This window comes from Herpailurus yagouaroundi, unplaced genomic scaffold (assembly GCF_014898765.1).
Source record: "Herpailurus yagouaroundi ecotype Mexico unplaced genomic scaffold, PumYag 182, whole genome shotgun sequence".
Classification (NCBI taxonomy): domain Eukaryota; kingdom Metazoa; phylum Chordata; class Mammalia; order Carnivora; family Felidae; genus Herpailurus; species Herpailurus yagouaroundi.
In genome coordinates, this window is record NW_024412413.1 from 57,119,765 (window position 1) to 57,140,422 (window position 20,658).

At 38.5% G+C, this 20,658-nt stretch overlaps 1 long non-coding RNA gene across 1 annotated transcript; it reads left to right on the forward strand.

Moving 5' to 3' along the window:
• Positions 1–362: 362 nt before the first annotated feature.
• Positions 363–20,487, forward strand: LOC121040844 (uncharacterized). Its single transcript, XR_005795475.1, has 3 exons — positions 363–953; positions 5,256–5,398; positions 20,231–20,487. It is a non-coding gene; the product is annotated as an uncharacterized LOC121040844 (long non-coding RNA).
• Positions 20,488–20,658: the final 171 nt, after the last annotated feature.

Here is a 20,658-nt window from a genome sequence, read left to right on the forward strand (position 1 = left end):
TTGATCACGGTCACCTACCATCCAATATTGAGGTGAAGGAATCTGAGATTAGTTCGCCCTTGTTGTATGTAACCTGGTAGTTTGCAGAAAGTCCAAAGGATACTACTCTCAGAAGACAGGAGCATTGCTAGAATACATCTCCATACTGATAATTCTGGATCAACTTTTCTTATCAAACAGCATGACTTTTAAGTCTTTTTATAATGTCATACTTTATTTCAGAAAGAAAATAAAACCTTTCTTCTAAAATCAAATTATAAGTGATTTTATCTCAGTCTATCCTATTCTTGTAGAAATGCAAGTTAGGCATACATTGTATGTATTTGTGTTTATTTTGTATCAATTAGTTTCTCTCTGATCATTTCTAGCTTTTCGTTGTCATTTCTTTTTGATTTGTTTTATCAAGCCTATGTTTTAGGCCTCTTAGTATTTTTTAATAGTGTTTCTTCTCATTTTGTTGCCTTCATTTCAATAATGATTTCTTCTCCTACACATCCCTGCAATTGGTCATGTATTTTTGCAAATTATATTGTATTTGACAGGTCTATTTTGGAATTAATGATTGTTATTTCCTTTTTTTGTTGTTATTGTCATTAGGAATGGAAATAGAGTAAGAAATATTTATTCCACCAATATGCCCATTACTTCAAAGAAAATTTACATTTATCTTTTGTCAAAATATTGAAATAAAAGATGCAAAATAAAAAAGAGCATTCCACTTCTACTGGTGATATAGTACTCTATATTAGACTAACTCTAAGAACCACAATGAAAGCTAAAAAAAAAAAAGAGAAAGGGAGAGAGAGGAAGGGAGGAAGGGAGAGAGAAAATGATGGAAACAGAGGGGAAACGATATCTCATGTTTTCTTTTTTCTTTTATTCTCTTGCTTGCAGGCTGGATTGAGCATATTCTATGAACTGGACACTCTTATTTCTTCTTCTGTGATTTGCTGGTATGTGTCTGTTGCCCATCCCCTGCCCCCCTGCCATGTACCTATAGAAAATAAAAGCTCTTCACATTCTAGATTATTAATGATTTGTCAATTAGATTGCTGCAAATAGCTTCTCTCAGTCTGTAATTGATTATTTTACACCTTCTGGTATTGTTTTGGTGACAATAAATCTCAGATTATGATTGTAGACACATACGTCAATCTTTTTTTAATGAATTTTTTTTTTGCATCTATCAAAGAAATCTCATTATACTCTTAGGTTATAATGATAATTTTCTATATTCCCCTACACGTTAAAAATAAAGTTTTACTTTTGAACTGTCTGTGGAATTAATTAATTAATTATTTTTGTATAGGATGAGAGGTAGAGATTCAGTTTTAATTTTTTTTTTGCCATGGATAACCTATTATCCTGATACTATTTACTGAATGGTACGTCCTTTTCACACTCATCAGTGATGCCACCTCTGGGAATTAAAGCTGCCATGTATTCTTGGCCCTGGTTCTGAGCTCTCACGTGTAGTCTATTGGTCTAATTGTTCATCACCACACCTAGTTCATACTGGTTTAAAAACAGTCTTCTAGTAAGACTGCTTTTGAGGATCCCAAAATGTTTATAATTCCATTCCCTTTAATAATCCATTCAGCAAATAATAAGCACTTGCTATATGCCCAGAAATAGCCCAGGTAAAAGACAGAGAATATCAATGACTAAGGTAAATTTTCCTTGAGAAGCTTACATTCCATAGAACAATCAGATAATTAACAAATAAATCTATACTATAATGTTAGACAGTGATAGATAATATATAGGAATTTAAACTAAATAAGAAGGTAAGAGAGCAAGAACAGCCTATTTTATCTTTTTAAAGTTTTTTAATGTTCATTTTATTATTTTTGAGGGAGAGAGAAACAGCATGAATGGGGGAAGGGCAGAGAGAGAGAGGGAGACACAGAATCTGAAGCAGGCTCCAGGCTTCAAGCTGTCAGCCCAGAGCCTGACATGGGGCTCGTACCCACAAACTGTGAGATCATGACCTGAGCCGAAGTTGGACACTTAACTGACTGAGCCACCTGGGTGCCCCAAGAACAGCCTATTTTAAATAGAATCAACAGAAAAAGACTCTCTTTGGACAGAATGCTCAATTTGAGAATAATGACCTGAGAAAACAAGCCATGTGATTGTCTGTAGTAAGAATATTTCGGGCACGAGGAAGCAAGGACAAAGGCCTAGAGATGGAAATGAGTATCTTTGTGAAACCGAAGTATGGCTGCTTTTGCTTGAGTGGAATATACAAGGGGGGAGAAGGAAAAATGAGGCCAGAGAGGGAAGCAGAAACCTTATTTTAGAGGGTTTTGTAGGTTATAGTAAAGAATTTGGATTATGTTAAATGTGTTTGGGAGATTTTGGAGCAAGAGACTGATAACAATCAGCTATACATGTTAATAATATTGCTCAGTATGCTGCATGGAGACCTCTTACAGGACAGCAAGGTTGGAAGTTGGGGACGTTTGGATGTTAAATATTCTAGCAACAGATGGTTTGGCTTAGACTAGGACAGTTGCAGTGGAGGTGGAGAGAATTAGACTTGCGATATATATTTAAGTGGATTATATAGGACATCTGAGAGAATGTGAAATATGTGGACTATGACTGAAAAGGAGCTTCGTTTTGTGAGCAATGGTTAGTTTAATTTCTGAGCTAAGAGAGACTAGGGGAGGAGCATGTATGGAGATACAGGAAATGAAAACATTATTTTTGGGGCCTCTTAAGTTTGAGGTATCTATTAGAAATTCAGGTGGAAACACTGAGCAGGCAGTTGAATATCTGAGTTGGAGATCAGGTGGAAGGCTGGGGCCAATGGATAAGGTCACCTAAATGTGAATTAAATTTTTTTTAACGTTTATTCATTTTTGAGAGATAGAGTGTGAGCGGGAGAGGGGCAGAGAGAGAGGGAGACACAGAATCCGAAGCAGGCTCCAGGCTCTGAGCTGTCAGCACAGAGCCCAACGCTGGGCTCGAACTCACAAACCATGAGATCATGACCCGAGCTGAAGTTGGATGCTCAACTGACTGAGCCACCCAGGAGCCCCGGGTCACCTAGATGTGAATTTAAAGAGCAGAAGATTGGACTGGAACCCTGAGTCCTTCCAATGTTCAGAGGCAGTGAAGATGAAGCACATCCAGCCAAGGAAACTAATGGATCCAATGAAGTCAGAGGCAGACCAAGAATGCAGCTGTCTGGAAGCGGAGTCAAGAAACTGCTTCAAGGAATGGGTAGTAAATCCACTGCGTCAGATGAGCTTCAAATGTGCTAATATCTTAGAGGAAGACGTGTTCCACTCTTACCGAGAGCAGAAATGAGCAGCGTGAAGGTAAGATAGAATATCTCAGGCAGGAAACCATTTAGCTGTTTTCCAAGAAAGCATTCATTTAGGAAACTCCCTGGAATATATATCAATAAGAAGTCACAAACTCCAAAGCTGGTACACATCTCGCCTGTCATTTGCTCTAAGCAAATCCATGACATAAGGAACAAACTGTTTTAACAAGAATTGGTCTCTCTTGCATTTAGAGAAAGGATTCTCTATCACTATCCTTATTGCCTAAAAAATAATATTAACATTCCTGTTTCCATCCAAGGTCGAATGACTCCTTCAACTTCTACATCTTCATGTTTAAATTTTTTTTCTTTCCATTATATATTCTCTGCCTAGCGAAAACGATTTTTTAAAAACCAGTTGTAGTTCCATAAAAGTAGTATATTTCCTTTCAGAAAGTATCTTATAATTTTGCTTTGAGAGTTTAGTAAGCTCCAAACATCATGCATGGCATGACACATAGGAAATCCAGGTTAGGTATCAACTCCTCAGCTCTGCTGTCTCTTACCTTCCAGTACCTTTCAGTACACATTCAATTATTGCTTTTCCTGTATACTTGCTGGGCTCGTAGGGAAATAAGCAAAAACTCATAAAGTCTCCCAGGCAGTGGGTAGTGGAGTTAGGAGGTCTGTCTAGCTCCAAATCTCATACTTGAATTTCAACTGCTGGAAGTGAATATTATCCACTTAATTCACATTCATTACCTACTTGATACACTCTTAGTGTTGTTCTCTAATTTGTTTCTGGACCAAGAGAACACCTCTCATTCAGAGACAAAAATCACCACTATTTTGCCCCTACCTCCTTTTAAGTGGAAAATGACCGGGAGTGTGAACTTTCTGAAGACTAGATATTTTGACAAATCCCTTTCATATAAAAAAGAACAATACTAGGAAATAAATGACAACTTCCTAGGTAAGGTCTTCTAGAAAAGTCCAGTCATTTTTCAACTTTGGGAAGTTACATAAACCTTAAAGAAACTGACTTTTATTCGAATAAGAAGGGAAACATTTCATTACACAAGGTGCCTCATTCCAGATTACAAAACCAGGAGTCAAGAAACAGGCTCATGAGTAGATTTAGCAAATTTGAAAAATAATAAAAATAAGAGTACATGATATAAATAAAGGATACCAAACCTAATCTGACCAGTGAAGATTTGTCATGTAGATTCCAAATTTACTAGAGAGAATAGGGCCGTTTCAAAAACCATTAGCCCCAGTGGTCTCATTCCGTGGGGATAATCTACACAAAAGTAACAAGTGCGGACTTGATCACTCCTCATATCCCCAGGCTCCCATGCATCGGATAACATACTGTCTCACCTAAAAGTATCTTCTAGGGGTGCCTGAGTGGCTCAGTCAGTTAAGCAGCTGATCCTTGATTTTAGCTCAGGTCATGATCTCATGGCTTGTGGGATTGGGATTGAGCCCCATGTTGGGCTCCATGATGACAGTGTGGAGCCTGCTTTAAATTCTCTCTCTCTCTCTCTCTCTCTCTCTCTCTCTCTCTCTCTCTTTGCCCCTCCTCCCTTGCTCTTGTGCACATGAGAGCTCGCTCTTTCTCTCTCAAAAATAAACAAACTTAAAAAAATGTTAAAAAGTATCTTTTAATTAATAGTTTTACTTTGATCTGAGTATAAATTATAAGGGTGCCTGGGTGGCTCAGTAGGTTGAGTGTCTGACTTCGTCTCAGGTCACAATCTCACAGTTCGAGTTTGAGCCCCCGGAGCAGGCTCCGCACGGACAGCGTGGAGCCTGCTTGGGATTCTCTCTCTGTCCTCTTTCTCTGCCCTTTCTCCTCTGGTGCTTTCTAAATAAATAAGTAAGTAAGTAAGTAAGTAAGTAAGTAAGTAATAGTCTTGTCTTTTAACCATTTCAACTTTTGACACGACTTTAAAATACACAATTCTCTTGGCAGGTTGCCAACAGTTGCATACTGCGGTGACACACACTAGTTTGAGGCGTCGGTAGTGAAAACTGCATTTATGGCATTCACCTGACAGATGATGCTATGAATTCGGGGATTCTATTTGGTGTTCGGAATCAAGGGGTAATGCCAAGGTAATGTTGCAAAAGTAAAGCAAATTTTCTGCCAGTGTATTTTTAAGGGAAAGGCTCAGTGGCTTCGGTAACTGCTCGTTTATTCAAATAACTGTTTACATCGCTGACCTTTGTTTCTTTAATTTCCATGAAGCCATCATTAAACATGGAGCAAAGACACCAACTGTTTGTAATTGGATACAGTTAGCCACATCTATGGTAAGGAGAAAAAAAAATGCTTGTGGAATTTTGCACTAAAAACCTGAAGTTCTGACTTAATCCTGAGCTCTAGTCTATATTAACAGAATGCTCCTTTTTCTCAGTAACCTGAATGTGAGATTCATGAATGGAGGTTTTCCCTGTTTTACATTTTTTTAATGTGTATTTATTTTTGAGAGAGAGAGACAGAGCGTGAGCAGGGGAGGGGCGGAGAGAGAGGGAGACACAGAATCTGAAGCAGGCTCCAGGCTCTGAGCTGTCAGCGCAGAGCCCGACGCAGGGCTCCAATCCACAAATGAGATCATGACCTGAGCCAAAGTCAGACACTCAACTGACTGAGCCACCCAGGTGCCCCAATGGAGGTTTTTCTTAATCTGTGGTTCATAAAACCTCGCCCCACATTGCCAAGCAAAAAGGAGCCATTTTTGTTGAAAGAATAAATTTGGAATCTATTTATATATGTAAAACTTGATTGATGATGATTGTGGCCAATGGATTTTTAAGGAGGACCAATAGCAAGACCTAAGGGAATCTATGAGGGCTGACAAGTGCATGTATTCCTCAGATTTACTAACACCGGCTTAATATCCTGGGCACCTGTTCTTTCTATACAGCAATATGTCATTTCCTGGATATTCTGTTTGTTTTCATAAAAAATATAATGAAAATTAATTATTTTAAAGAACCACTTATGTCCTAAACCAACTAGGTTATATATTAGTTCTCCATTGTTGTCTTGGAGATGTTTGTTTTCTACATCTGGATAAAAACACTACCGTGTTATTAGGAAAGTTTCATGATATAAAAAAAAAAAATAAGATTTCGGTTAAGTGTTGCCCTCTGTGCAAGGAGAATTAAAGTTAGGTGGCTGCTTACAGCTCTCCTAAGCAGGAAGCATGAAGTCAACATAAATAGACTGAGCTTATCATAGCACAGTATCCCAGTTCTGACTGACCCTCGTGAATCAGTGAGGATCCTGGCCTGTCCTTTCCCATTAGGCCATAATGCACACTCTAGTTATCTAAATATTAAGTGTACATACACAAAGCATCACCTCAAGCACATAAGAGAGGCAACCGATTGTTCTCTCATGGTATACTAGTTATTTACAGACTGACCACATGTTTATTGAGTGTTAGACTATGAGCCAGATGTTATATTACATCAGTTGTGTCTACGAAATGCCATTTAAGAAATTACCAATAGTTTCTCTGCCCTTAACAGTAGGTGTGTGAAATGAGACAATCCAAAAGTTATTACAGGAACAAGTAAAATGCTGTTGGTGTCACGATAGGTATAAGATGGCATGGGGATTAAGGGAGGAAATACATCACATTTTATTTTGATGACTAGGGAAGCCTAATATTGATTTAGTTGGGCCTTAAAGGTTGAGTAGAATTTACAGATGGAAATTTAAGGAGACATATTTTATGGAAGTAATTTGTAACTCATATATGGAGGTACTGATGAGATAGTTGAATCATCTCATGGCAAATGATGATTCATCATAGTCCCTGTTTATCTCTGGATAAAGAGAGAATGTGGCTCTGCCACAGTTTACAAAATATTCCTATACATTTGCAGAAATAATGGAATCCATTGCCTAAATTATTGATGTTTTAGGGTGGTTCTGTTAAAAAAAAAAAACAACAAAAAAAACCTTTAATACTTCAAACCAAATAGTTATCTAGAGATTTTCCAATCCAAGTCTAATCATCTCCTATATTTAGACTATTTAATTGTTCCAAATCAAGAAGGTTAGGAGAGGAACAGAAGGATAATTTGAATTTAGTCAGTTTTGTTATTTGTTAGCTCTGGTAAATGTTCTGGTGCAGAAGGTGATAGGAAATAATGATCTTCAGTAATTGTCTATGGGTAATGGTAAGTGGCAGAATGTGGCATCTGACAGCAGAATGTTGCATCTGTGGCTGTTTCTGGGACTCCAAGATTATATTTCTATATCAAAAATAGCTTTATGTGAGCTCCATGGGTTAAAGAGTCCATGCACACATCTGTGTCTTTTAATTATCCATGCTGCAACTGTCCTGCTTTACGATGAATAAATGAGAGCTATTTTTAAATCTATATTTATGTTCCCTAAACAGACTCTCCTTGAAAGAAAAAAATTTGCAGGGCTCCTGAGCATTCTGAAAGAATTTGCTTTTGTTCTCTGAGTAAAACTTTAAAGTTTCCCTGATGTTTTCAGTTTATCTTCTGGCTGTTTACAATCTGATTACAGAGTAAAAGTGTTTTCCAGGTCGCACGTGTTCTAAACCAATTGACTGAATCAGTCAATTCAATCAGTATTGACTGAATATTCAGAATCATTTACTGCTTAAGGCCAAACTGATATTCTTTACTGAGGGACATTAAGAAAATGGAGAGGTCACCCACATTTATTGATAAGAAGAGAATATTTTACAGATGCCACTTTCCTCAAATTTATCTCTTAAATTGATAAAATTATAACCTAAGTTCTAGTACGGTTACTTGTGGGATTCGATAAATTGAATTTAACATTTGTATTAAAGACCACGGTGCTAAAATTAGCCCAGACTTTTGCAAAAAAAAGGATGAGGAGGAAAACAAGGGAGAGTTTTCCTTAAAATATATAAAGACATAGTAGAAAATTATAGGTTTTTAAAAAATTTTATTGTTTATTTGTATTTGAGAGTGAGAGAGAGCGAGAGAGTCATAGCATGAGAAGCAGAGGGGCAGAGAGAGAGGGAGACAGAGAATCCAAAGCAGGCTCCAGGCTCCGAGCTGTCAGCACAGAGCCTGACACTGGGCTCGAACCCACGAACCATGAAATCACGACCTGAACCGAAGCTGGATGCTTAACCAGCTGAGCCACCCCGGCACCCCTAGTAAAACATAGTTCTTAAAAGCATGTTTTATGAGCACAGTGATAGACAGACTGACAATTGCAACAAAATAGAAAACCCAGAATCAAGTCTTGTCTGTCTGGAGTTGTGTCGGTTGACAGAGAGGATGTACCATGGTCAACTTCAGGAGTGGGATTGTTCAACAAATGAGCTTCAGGTAATAGTTTATAAGAAAGAAAAAACTCTCAACCTCCTGCCATCAAAAATCCACTCGAAATAGATTAGTAGTTTATATTTCAAAGGCAGAAATTTAAAACTTTTAGAAGAAACTATATATTTCTCAACTTGTTGTAGGGGATGGTTTCTTAAACAAGACACATAAGGGCCAACCACAAAATAAAAATAGTAAATTTTACTTTCCTAAAATTGAGAACTTTGAAAAACTGGGTGGCTCAGTATGTTGAGCACCCAACTCTTGATTTGGGTAGTGAACCCAGGATCATAGGATCCAACCTAACCCCATGTTGGGTTCTGCACTGAGCACTGAGCTTAAGATTCTCTCTCTTGCCCTCTGCCCCTCTCCCAAATTTGTGCATGTTTTTCCTCTCTAAAAAAATAAATAAATAATAACTTTTAATTATCAAAAGTCACTTCAAACAAAGTAAATTAAATCTTTTTTTCTCCTGTTTAGTTCTCATATATTAATTTAATTATTAGATCAATCACAGAACCTAGAAGGGAGGAAGGAAAACATTGTTGGTCCATTCAAGGAAAATAGGAGAATTGCCACTGACAGGGCAAAGAGTATAATTTGGAAAATGAATTGTGGAAATATTATCAAGATTCACTGAAAGATGAATAAGTGGCAACTGAGAGGAGTGTATAGAAAACTATCAGAAGCTCATGGTTTTCTCCAGTCCTACCCCCAAACCTGCGAGTGGAGAATGTACATGCTGAAGTTTCTAAGTTACAGCTTCATGAAGCTAGAGGTAGAGTGAGAGGAGAGGCACAGGGGTTCTTGGAATATTTGCCATCAACACCGACTATGGTATTTGGACAAGTGAGGAAACCAAAACCGGAGGGGCATATGGGCTGGTGAATAGGCACGGATTGAGGAAATAAAAGCTTAATGTGGACAAACAATAGGTTTAATAGTCGTAAGTAAGTCAGAAAGTACAGAAGTTGAGATCAGAAGATGGAAGTTTCAAGAGTTCTTCTGATTGTGAAGACGTGTGATGATGTGTTTCCTGTTAATGTGAGTGAAGACGGAGGATTTTGGAACTTTGGAGTTAAAAACTTACAAGTCAAGAAGGTTTGAAGAACCCCTTATGAAATCAGAGGATTATGGCTGAGACATCTTTTTATGTCACTCTAAGAGGAGCTTTAAAAATTACCTCTGAAAAGATATGAAAAAAAATTGTATTTCAGTGTCCCTTCCTTTTATTTAATATGTCTCCACTTTATTGGTTTTTAAATGTCAAAGTGGCTCATTGCCCAAACTTCAACATGGGGTTCTCATTTTGTGGAGGTAACTCATTACACTTGCAACTGCTTGGTATGTGTTTGATTTAAACACATAAATCCAGGGGCGCCTGGGTGGCTCAGTCGGTTGGGCGACCGACTTCGGCTCAGGTCACGATCTCACGGTATGTGGGTTCGAGCCCCGCGTCGGGCTCTGGGCTGATGGCTCAGAGCCTGGAGCATGCTTCCGGTTCTGTGTCTCCCTCTCTCTCTCTGCCCCTCCCCCGTTCATGCTCTGTCTCTCTCTGTCTCAAAAATAAATAAACGTTAAAAAAAAATTAAAAAAAAAATAAAATAAACACATAAATCCAGAATTAAAATGAAGATATTGGCTTAAGAAGGTGGCATTGGAAAGCAGCATGAAGAGTAAAGAGGTATGCATTTGGGGTGGAAGGAGGTTGCTTGTCTCTTATCTTGAAGGTAATTAGAGTTCCCCAAAGACAGAAAAGTCAATTCATTCTAAATCAAAATAATTTAGTTGCTATTGCATTGAGTAAAAATAAAACCACCAAAAGGATCTCTAGAATGGTACATATTCTCATCTTCTACTTAAAATAATGTGTATAGCACTGTCAAATTACAAGTGTTGAGTATGTCAAGAATGTTGACAGATGATGACACATAATATGTGTAAAGCTTCTGTCACTACCTTAATGCTTCATACAAAATAATCATTTTTAGTAACAAGTCTATTTAAAATGAGTTAGCACCTTTTTAATTTAAATTTTAATTAATTAATATACAGTGCAATATTGGTTTCAGGAGTAGAATTCAGTGATTCATCACTTACATACAACACGCAGTGCTCATCACAACATGTGCCCTCCTTAAAACCCATCACCCACCTAGCCCATCCCCCACCCACCTCCCTCCGTCAACCCTGTTTGTTCTCTATTATTAAAACCAATAGAGATTGGTTTGTTTCCCTCTCTTTATCCCCACCCCTTCCCATATATTTATCTGTTTTGTTTTTTTTAATTCATATATGAGTGAAATAATATTTATCTTTCTCTGATTGACTTATTTCACTTAGCATAATACATTCTAGCTCCATCGACGTCCTTGCACATGGCAAGAGTTCATTCTTTTTGACGGCTGAGTAATATTCCATTGTATATTTACATACCACATCATCTTTATCCATTCATCAGTCAATGGACATTTGAGCTTCTGCTCCATGGTTTGGCTATGTTGATAATGCTGCTATACACATCAGGGTGTATGTACCCCTTCGAATCTGTAATTTTGCAACCTTCGGATAAATACCTAATAGCACAATTGCTGGATATTAGGGTAGTTCTACTTTTAGTTTCTTCAGGAACCTCCACACTATTCTCCTGAGTGGCTGCATCAGTATGCATTCCCAACAGTGCAAGAGTGTTCCCCTTTCTCCTCATCATTGCCAAAACTTGTTGTTTGTTGTGTTGTTAATTTTAGCCATTCTGACAGATGTGAGGTGGTATCTTATCATGGTCTTGATTTGTATTTCCCTGACGATGAGAGATGTTGAGCATCTTTTCACGTGTCTGTTAGCCATCTGGATGTCTTCTTTGGAAAAGTGTGTATTCATGTCTTCTATCCATTTCTTAACTGGGTTGTTTGTTTTTTGGATGCTGAGTTTGTTAAGTTCTTTATAGATTTTAGTTGGATATGTCATTTGCAAATATCTTCTCCCATTCCATCGGATGCCTTTTAGTTTTCTTGATTGTTTCTTTTGCTGTGCAGAAGCTTTTTATCTTGATGAAGTCCTAACAGTTTATGTTTGCTTTTGTTTCCCTTGCCTTCAGCAATGTGTTTAGTAAGAAGTTGCTCTGGTTGAGGTCAAAGTGGTTGCTGCCTGCTTTTTCCTCCAGGATTTTGATGGCTTCCTGTCTCACATTTAGGTCTTTCATCCATTTTGAACTTATTTTTCTGTATGATGTTAGAAAGTGGTCCAGGTTCATTCTTCTGCATGTCGCTGTCCAGTTTTCCCAACACCATTTGTTGAAGAAACTGTCTTCTTCCCATTGAATATTTTTTACTGCTTTGTTTTTTTTTTAATTCTTTAATGTTTATTTATATTTGAGAGAGAGAGAGTGAGGAAGAGAGAGAGAGAATGTGGGGGGGGGGGCAAGGGGGATACAGATTCTGAAGCAGGCTCCAGGCTCCAAGCTGTCAGCTTGGAGCCCAACACAAGGCTCAAACCCGTGAAGTGTGGGATCATGACCTGAGCTGAAGTCAAACGCTTAACCGACTGAGCCACCCAGGCACCCCTTCTTTCTTGTTTTGTTGAGGATTAGTTAACCATGTAGTTCTAGGTCTGTTTTTGGGTTCTCTATTCTGTTCCATTGATCTGTATGTCTGTTTTTGTGCCAGTACCATACTGTCTTGATGACCACAGCTTTGTAATATAGCTTAAAATCTAGAATCATGATGCCTCCAGTTTTGTTTTTCTTTTCCAGGATTGCTTTGGCTATTTGGGGCCTTTTGTGGTTCCATACAAATTTTAGGATTGTTTGATCTAGCTCTGCGAAGAATGCTGGTATTATTTTGACAGGGATTGCCTTAAATGTGTAGACTGGTTTAGTAGAGACATTTGAACAATGTTTGTTCTTTAAATCCATGAACATGGAATGTTTTTCCATTTTTTTGTGTTCTCTTCAGTTTCTTTCATAATTCTCTTATAGTTTTTAGAGTATAGATCTTTTACTTCTTTAGTTAGTTTTATTCCTAGATATCTTATTTTTTTGGCGCGATTGTAAATGTTATTGGTTCCTTGATTCCTTTTTCTGCTACTTCATTATTGGTGTATAAAAATGCAATAGATTTCTGCATATTGATTTTATCCTGTGACTTCGCTGAATTCATGTATTAGTTCTAGCAATTTTTTGGTGGAGTCTCTCACGTCTTCTACATCGAATATCATGTCATCTGCAAATAGTGAAAGTGTGACTTCTTTCTTGCTGATTAGTATGTCCTTTATTTCATTTTGTTGTCTAATTGCTGAGGCTAAGATTTCCAGTACTATGTTAAATACTAATGGTGAGAGTGGTCATCCTTATCTTGTTCCTGACCAAAAAGGAAAGGATCTCAGTTTCTCCCCACTAAGGGTGAGATTAGCTGTGGGAATTTTGTATATGTCTTTATGATGTTGAGGTATGTTCCATCTATCCCTACTTTGTTGAGGGTTTTGATCAAGAATCAATGCTGTTTTTTGTCAAACGCTTTTCCTGCCTCTATTGAAAGGATCGTCTGGTTCTTATCCTTTCTTTTATTAATGTAATGTAGTACACTGATTGATTTGTGAATACTGAACCAACCTTGCAGCCTAGGAATAAATTCCACTTGGTCATGGTGAATAATTCTTTTACTATACTGTTGGATTCAATCTGCTACTATCTTGTTGAGAATTTTTGCATCCAGCTTCATCAGGAGTATTGGCCTGTAAGTCTCCTTTTTAGTGAGATCTTTGTCTCATTTTGGAATCAAGATAATGTTGGCTTCATAGAATGAGTTTGGAAACTTTACTTCCATTTCTATTTTTTGGAAGAGTGTGAGGAGAATAGGCATTACGTCTTCTTTAAATACCTAGTAGAATTCTCCTGGGAATCCATCTGGCCCAGGGTTCTTATTTCTTAGGAGATGTCTGATTACTGATTCAACTTCTTTGCTGCGTGAGGTTTGCATTTCAGTTTAGCTTTTTTTAAAATTTCAGTCTGACTAGTCTTTAGGTCTTTGATCTCTACAGCAAGGGTTTATCCGGTGTCTTCTATCCTATTTACAAGTTCAGCTAGTAGTCTTATGATAGCTGTTCAGATATATTGCTTATATATGTTTTGAGCAAGTCCCTGGCTGTGATTTCTTCTTGACCTTTCTTTTGGGGAGAATTCCTCCATCTTGTCATTATGGGTAAGTTTCTGTCTTCCATTTGTTTTAAAAGCTTGTTATGTTTCCTGTACCTGGGAGTAATGCTATATTAAAAAGGGGTCATGCAGTGTCCAAGGCCTGGCACTTCAGGAAGTGGTTTTGGTGTATGTTGTGTGAACTCTGCTGTTGTGTTTTGGCTTCTCTTTCCCACTGGTAAGTCCTCTGCAGAGCTCCTCCTCACTTACAGTGGGGAAGGTTTGGACTTGTAACTAGGTGTGCTTTGATTTGTTTGTTAAAGTAAGCCTGGAAAAAGTGGGAAAAGGCCTGATCCCAAAGAAAGAGAAAAGGAAAGGGAACCAAGGAAACCAAACAGAGAATAAAAAACTATAGGGCTGATTCCAAAGAAAAAGAAAAGAAAGAAAAAAAGAAAAAAGAAAGAAAAAGAAAAGGAAAAAAAAGAAGCTTGATCCAAAAAAAAAAAAAAAGAGAGAGAGAGAGACAAAAGGAAATTAAACAAACAAACAACCTATAAGCCTATTTGAAAGTAGGCTTAAGATAAAAAAGAAAAACAAAAAGTAAGCCTGGTCCTATTTCCACCAGAACTGCAGGTGACGCTTTGAAGCACTCTATTTTCTGTACACTTAGTGGCTGTAGGTGCTGCCTGCGCAGATCTTCTGGAGGAGAGGCCCACTGCATTGGCTCATAGTCAGTCTTGTCCCAGTAAATAAGCAGTTGCCAGGCACAAGGGAGCAAGGTATGGTGTCCACGGGTCCCACCTCCACTGGAGGCTGGTGTGTTGCTGTCTGAAGTCTCACCAGGTTAGTGTCACCCCAATCTCGTGTCCCTGGACAGGGGATCTTACCCTTCCCTCTCGCCCACTGTTCAGGCAGCCCTCACAGAATAGCGAGGGCGGTCAGGTCACCCTGCACCACAGCTTTCCTACATTTTTTCTTTGGCATGAAGTTCGGAATCAAAACTCAAAGTCTTAAAGGACCCAGCACTGTGCAGACCCTCTCCCCTCCTCTGGATTAGAGCCTCTCCACACTGTGTCAGAAGTCCTTTATCCTAGAAATATACTCCTGTACCCGCATGGTGCATGGACTCTATCGTGTAGCGCCACTAAAAGCAGCAATAAGGTTATATGCCCTCTGGGCATGCCTCTGTCCTCTGCCGGTGAAAGGCCTTTTGCTGGCATCTATAGAGTCTTTTGTTCTTGGAGAGGAAAGATCCCCTCTTTCAGAAGTATTCCGGGAAGGGGAATGTTCTCTCCCAGTGCGCCCTGGAGATTCCTACACCACACCATGCACTCTGGGGCCAGCTTCCTCCTTTTCCTCAGGAGTGCACAGCAGAACTCTACTCCACAGACAGTCTTCCATGTTCAAAACCTCCAAGTTTGAGCTCCACCTGCTGTTTGTAAAAGAATCTGCAATTCTCAGTACCTCTGGCTCCCCAGTCCATGGTCCAGAGAGGTATTTCTCTTGAGTGAACCTGATGCTATACTCTTTCAACCCCTCTCTCTTTCTCTCCCTTTGTCTCTCCATAGAAAGAGTCCCTTGCACCTCCGTGGCACCTCCATTTTTCTTTTCCCCAGTTCACTTCCATGCACCTCACACCTGCCACCCTCTCTCCCTGCAAATGTGGATATCATTTTGCAAGTCTGCAGATCAATTTCCTGGGTGTTCCAAGTAACCTGACTCAATACAGCTGTGTTTGAGGGTCGAGGAAAGCCCAGGGTCCCTCTATTTCTCCCCCCATCTTAACTCCTCCTTCTAACATCTTTCTTTTACGTGGAGACATTTTTTTTCCCTTACACCATTCCTTAACCTTACAGCGTCGAGATTCAGATTATGAAGAATTACAAAAATGTGTTATGGCCTATCCCCTGGTAGAGATTGCTAGACACAATTGTTGAAGGGCATGAACTAATAATGCAAGAGTGTCTTTAAGAATTTACACATCCTGTACAGGACCAGTGTAGCACATTCTGACCAGATTGCAAAAGTAGAATGAAATAAGCTCAAATTTGATATTTTCCAAAATAATGGACAAGTATTTCAGCTTTAGCAGGCCATCACTTTTGTGTGTGTGTGTGTGTGTGTGTGTGTGTGTGTGTGCGCGCGCGCGCGTGCGCCCTGGATTTTTTTTTTTTTTATATTATAAAGACAAATCAAATGTGAAAGATTTTTATGGAATACATCTTTTTAGTTCTATGTAACTACACTGTTAGCATTTGCAAATGAATATGGAAAGTAAAATATATATATATATTTCACTGATGAAATGAAGTGAACAATTGTAACTGTTAAATAAAAACTTCAGGGGTGCCTGGGTGGCTCGGTCGGTTAAGTGTCCGACTTTGGCTCAGGTCATGGTCTCACCGTCTGTGAGTTCAAGTCCCACTTCGGGCTCTGTACTGACAGCTCAGAGCCTAGAGCCTGCTTCAGATTCTGTGTCTACCTCTCTCTCTGCCCCTCCCCTGCTCATGCTCTGTCTCTCTCTGTCTCAAAAATAAATAAAAACATTAAAAAAATTAAAAAAAAACTGCAATGAATGTGTGAATATCTATAAATGCAGACAAACATATACTTAATGAATTGAATAAATTAAAACCCAGATTTTACAATCTGGACTTCTCTTTTTTTTTTTAAATACTTTTTCTTAATTTATCCAATTTATTTAACATATAGTGTAATAATGATTTTAGGAATAGAATTTAGTGATTCATCACTTACATACAACACCCAGTGCTCATCCCTACAAGTGCCCTCCTTAATGCCCATAGCCCATTTAGCCCATCTCCCCACCCAACACCTCACCAGCAACCCTCAGTTTGCTCTCTGTATTTAAGAGTCTCTTATGTTGTATCCCCTCCCTGTTTTTATATTATTTTTGTTTCCCTTCCCTTATGTTTATCTGTTTTCTATCTTAAAGTCCTCATATGAGTGAAGTAATATGATACTTGCCTTTCTCTGACTAATTTTGCTTAGCATAATACCCTCCAGTTCTACCCACATAGTTGTAAATGGCAAGATTAGCAGGCCTCTCTTCATGTGTAGCTTAACCATTCAAATCTAACCCTTTGGACAAATATAATGTACTTAAAAATAACACAAGTCTTATTCAACAATATACAATGTATTTCTTAAGCACAGCAGATACATACTATCATTTGTAGCCTATCCTCCCCCCCATATTCTTTTCATCTGTGTTCATTCTTCATAGACCATAGCATCTAGTGACAAAGACAGTATTAAACAAGTCAATTAAGTAATAATTTAAAATTATAATAAGAGGTATGAAGAAGACAAATAAGGCCTTCTGAAACTCTGTAAGATAGGGTACATAATTTAGATAGAAAGCAGGAAATAGATCTCTGAGTAAGAGATAAACTGAGACTGTAAAAAACATAAAAGTTAGTCATTGGAAACACAGGGTGAAGTGTTGGAGGAGGGGAACTTGAGTAGTAATTGAGTGGTCCAGGTAGAAAGATCAGCATGTGCAAAGATCCGATGGTAGGAGAACACAGAACACACTTGAAAGGAAGTGTAGCAAGGAAGATAAATCACAGTATGTGATGACGGGAGGAAGCGGGTAGAGCTGAAGGACACAGGTCAATTAGAGCCAGCAAAGAACCCCAACACATTCCCTCTTCCACATATGAAATCATTTTTTGCTCTTCACAACTTCCACACTCATATAATGTTCAACAAGTTCCTTCCTCTTTGGCAGGACATTCCCTCCCTGTGAAATCTCCACCACAGAAACCCATGTGTGTGTGCGAGCATATTTTTCTTAGTTATTAGTAAGCACGCTGTTGAAAACTGATGATACTAGCGCATAATTTTAATGACACATCACCTGAATATTCTTCCTTTCTAAAATAGTTTGAAAGCCCTCTGCACTGAATGCGTGTGTGTATGTATGTGTAGTGGGTTCAGAAAGTAAAATGTATAATTCAGAAAGTAAAATGTTTAATGAAAACTACTTTGGAATAAAATTCACCTATGGTAAAATTTGTAAACATCTATGAAAAAGTTTGGCTGTAATTATGTAAAGCAATTTGGAAAAACCTTCAGATATTTGATTTATATAAGAAAGTATTGTTTAAGAACCAAACTGATTATCACCACCTGATCCCTCTAAAGGGATAACATATTTCATATTAAAGGAAAAATAAATCTCTGCACTACTGCCTTTTATTCAAAGACTGACAGGGATGAGAGAATAGAATAAAATGAAATGTCAAAGCCTCTGCCAGCTTGTCCATGCTACTGAACGGGAAGAGGGGGCATAAATAGCCCATTGTTCTAGCAAAGGCATTGAGTCTTTGGATACACAAAATTATGCCTGGAGTCTTGCCAAGCATCATTTAAAGAACTAAATTGTTCTGGACAAGAAGGTGATTTGAGTATCTTTGAGGAAACCTACGGTGAGGGGTAAGAAGAAGGAGAAGGTTGGTTCTAATGAAAGAGTCTTGAAAAGAAGGGGGGATGAACAATGAGCACCTCCATGATAGAAAACCAGTTTGTTCTCAAACCTTTAATGAGATATGCTCTTCCCACAAGTGGTTTGTATAAAGCTTGTTTTATTATGTTTGCGTGTATGCCTCTGTGTGTGCATGTGTGTGCGTGTGTGTGTCAGTGTGTGTATGCCTCTGTATGTGCACGTGTGCGTGTGCGTGTGAGTGTGAGTGGGTGTGTGTAAAGAATCTAATAAAATAAGGTTGGACTCTGTGTTCACAAAACAGTAAAGGGAAAGTGATAGCCAAGGACTATAGATTCAAGTAAAATGTATAGTTTGGAAGTAAGAAAAAGTCAGAAACAGAACTAATTCTAAAGCTGGAAGTCCCCTGGAAATTAACAGAAATCTTGGGTAAGGCCTTATAATTGCAACAGAACTAGGTTGGGACAATCACAACATCTTTAATTTCAAAGAACAATTGAATTTCATCAACTAATAAACAATACAAACTCAGAAGCTAGAATTAAAATTACCTCTCTGGCCAAAAGAAAAGCTTTTTTTTAAGGATAAAGCACACCTAATAATCATAGGATTACTTTATTGTCCTAAAAATATATTTCACTTTCTATGAAACAGTCCTTGAAGAGCTAATAGCATAGATGTATCTTTGTTTTACAAAGCTAAGCACAGTCTTTCTATATGATCCAACAATCATGTCTTAGGTATATATACCCAAAGGAGTTAAAAAGTTATGTCCACATAAAAACCTAGCCTACAACCCAGCAATTGCACCACTCGGTATTTATCCAAAGGATACAAAAATGCTGATTCAGAAGGGCACATACAGCCCAGTGTTTATAGCACTGCTATCCACAATAGTCAAGTTATGGAAAGAGCCCAAATGTCTGTCGACTGATGAATGAATAAAGAATAGGTTGTATAGGGGCGCCTGGGTGGCGCAGTCGGTTAAGCGTCCGACTTCAGCCAGGTCACGATCTCGCGGTCCCTGAGTTCGAGCCCCGCGTCGGGCTCTGGGCTGATGGCTCAGAGCCTGGAGCCTGTTTCCGATTCTGTGTCTCCCTCTCTCTCTGCCCCTCCCCCGTTCATGCTCTGTCTCTCTCTGTCCCAAAAATAAATAAACGTTGGAAAAAAAAAAAAGAATAGGTTGTATAGATATACAATGGAATATTACTCGATGATCAAAAAGAATGAGATCTTGCCATTTGCAACAACGTGGATGGAACTAGACGCTATTATGCTAAGTGAACTAAGTCAGTCAGAGAGAGACAAAGACCATATGATTTCACTCACATGTGGAATTTAAGATACAAAACAGCTGAACATACGGGAAGGGAAGGAAAAAGAAGATAAAAACAGAAAGGGAGAAAAACCATAAGAGACTCTTAAACACAGAGAATAAACTGAGGGTTGCTGGAGGGTTCTGGGTGGGAGGATGGGTGGTGGGCATTAAGGAGGGCACTTGTTGGGATGAGCACTGAGTGTTATATGTAAGTGATGAATCACTAAATTCTACTCCTAAAGCCATCATTATGCTATATGTTAACTACCTTGGTTTAAATAAAATTTTCAAAATCCAAAATAAATAAATAAACATGTAAATAACTTGCACATGATTTTTTATAGCAACTCTATTTATAAGTGCCAAAAATTGACATTTTAAAATGGCTGATATTTTCTCTGCTCTTACGTAATTTATTATTATAGATGTAATCATATAAAATGTAAGGATTAAATGAGGGCAAGCAGAAGAATAGTGAGACTTAGGAATGACTTACCTATTCAATGCATAGAAAAGGAAATGAGGTCCCAGAAAGAACAGCAAAAAAAATGTTGAACTTGCTAGCTACTGAGCTATCATCTTTCTGCTTCAATCTTTTCCACCCTTTGCACTAAGTGGGTGACTAGTCAACTGTAAATTATTGGAGATTGCTGTCAATCATGCATTACTCTTCCCTTCCAGGTGCTACACAACTAACAATAATTACGAGAAGAAAAATGAGGATCAGTTTCACAAATGATAAATTAGAAAAGGTTTTGGACTTGAAGCCCAAATGAAGAATCACCTTATTCCCTCTCCCTCGACTAAAGATAACCCTCTTCTACTAAGTGCCAGGATTACCTAATCAGAATATGAAGAAGCTGCATCGCAGAGACTTGAATCATATGGGTACATGAATCATATAAGGTACAATAAAACAAGAGACCAAGACATGAGTCAGAAACGGGTGGGTGTTGGGGCACCTGGGTGCCTCAGTCGGTTGAGCGTCTGACTTCAGCTCAGGTTGTGATCTCCTGGTCCGTGAGTTCGAGCCCCGCGTCGGGCTCTGTGCTGACAGCTCAGAGCCTGGAGCCTGCTTCAGATTCTGTGTCTCCCTCTCTCACTCTCTG